This window comes from Macadamia integrifolia, chromosome 12, assembly GCF_013358625.1.
Source record: "Macadamia integrifolia cultivar HAES 741 chromosome 12, SCU_Mint_v3, whole genome shotgun sequence".
In the NCBI taxonomy this organism is placed as follows: Eukaryota; Viridiplantae; Streptophyta; class Magnoliopsida; order Proteales; family Proteaceae; genus Macadamia; species Macadamia integrifolia.
The window spans coordinates 19,395,869-19,397,144 of record NC_056568.1 but is presented as its reverse complement, the minus strand read 5'-3'; the positions used below and the strand labels follow the sequence as shown (position 1 = coordinate 19,397,144).

The following is a 1,276-nucleotide window of genomic DNA, read 5'->3' as shown; positions in this document are numbered from 1 at the left end:
GGGGGGGACGGTGTGTTTAGAATAGTGAGTTTAACTTTAACTCATTTGTAACCCTGGTTACTGAAAATATGGTTTTCAATGACTTGAATGACTTGCACTAGTTACAATTCCTTATTCAGGAGCATATAAGATTAATGGAAATTTAATTTTGAACAAAAAAAAAAAAAAATCTCACATCTCAAGGGAATGATGACCATTCCAAGATGCATCGAAGATGGATCAGAGGGTAACTTACTGTACATACAATGAGAACAATAGCTCTTTGTAAATGTGGAAAAATAGAAAAAGGATGACAAAAATGAATCAGAATCAATGCTATCCTTCCTTAAGAGGCAAATATTGGCCTCACTCCCAGTTGTTATATAACTTGAGACGGAGTTGCGGTTGATAAGACTCCGGTATTCTGCTCCTCAAACCACACTAACATTGGAAAATAACAAGAGCAATGCATGCTGGGTGAACCTGGCAGCTAAAGGTCAATTCATCACGATCTGTTACAATGAAATAAACCAGCACAAATTAATACACAACAACAACAACAACAACAACTCAGCCTTGTCCCAACTAAATAGGATCAGCTACATGCATCCTATCAAAGAAGTACAAGAAAAGTATAAAGTAAAAGGGAACGAACACAATGCAACAAATCAATAAATCTAACCTAAATGGGTCTCCTACATGGATTTTTGCCCTCCAATCAGATCTAAGCACCAAAAAATTAAAATAAATTAATAAACTATCACTCAGCCAGCAGAACACTTCAAACTTAGCAAAAATGATGCTAAGACATCCACTAGAATTCAGAGATGAAGTTCTTGCCAAATAATCGCTTGCTTGACAAGAAACATAAGGGGTGGAATTTTATAAAAATCCTAGGACCAGCTTGCATTTAGCCCCATTCATGTAAATACATTGTCTGTGTGTACCAAATCTGCCATATAGCATATAAATATAATATAGTAACGTTTAACATAAGGAAGTGGTAACAGTCGGACATGAGATAGGTTGCTTGAGAAAAGCATCAAACACAACAAAAAGAACCAATGCTGAAATATCTGACGTCAAACACAACAAAATGAACCAACACTGAAATATATAACATTTTCTAACTACTAGTTCTTTTCAAAGTAAATACAACAATCCATCCATGCATACCTACCCACTTGCACACAAATATATATACTTGCACAGAATTAAGATGGCCAGCCAATTTGATTAATTATACTTCAATTATGTGCACTGGGTTTTTTTTTCTTTTTTCTTTTTTTTTTTTTGG

The 1,276-nt window shown here is 34.7% G+C and overlaps 1 protein-coding gene across 2 annotated transcripts in view; it reads right to left on the bottom strand.

The window, feature by feature from the left end:
- Positions 1-57: 57 nt before the first annotated feature.
- The window catches only part of LOC122058272 (zinc transporter 5), a 27,367-nt gene continuing 26,148 nt past the window's right edge, over positions 58-1,276 (bottom strand). Inside the window, exons 11-12 of one of the 2 annotated variants that reach the window (XM_042620882.1) lie at positions 662-703; positions 58-491 (exon numbers count right to left, since the gene is read on the bottom strand). The gene's annotated coding sequence lies outside the window, so the exon portion shown is untranslated. The remainder of the gene's footprint in view (positions 492-661; positions 704-1,276) is intronic. The other variant, XM_042620883.1, reaches the window with a different exon arrangement.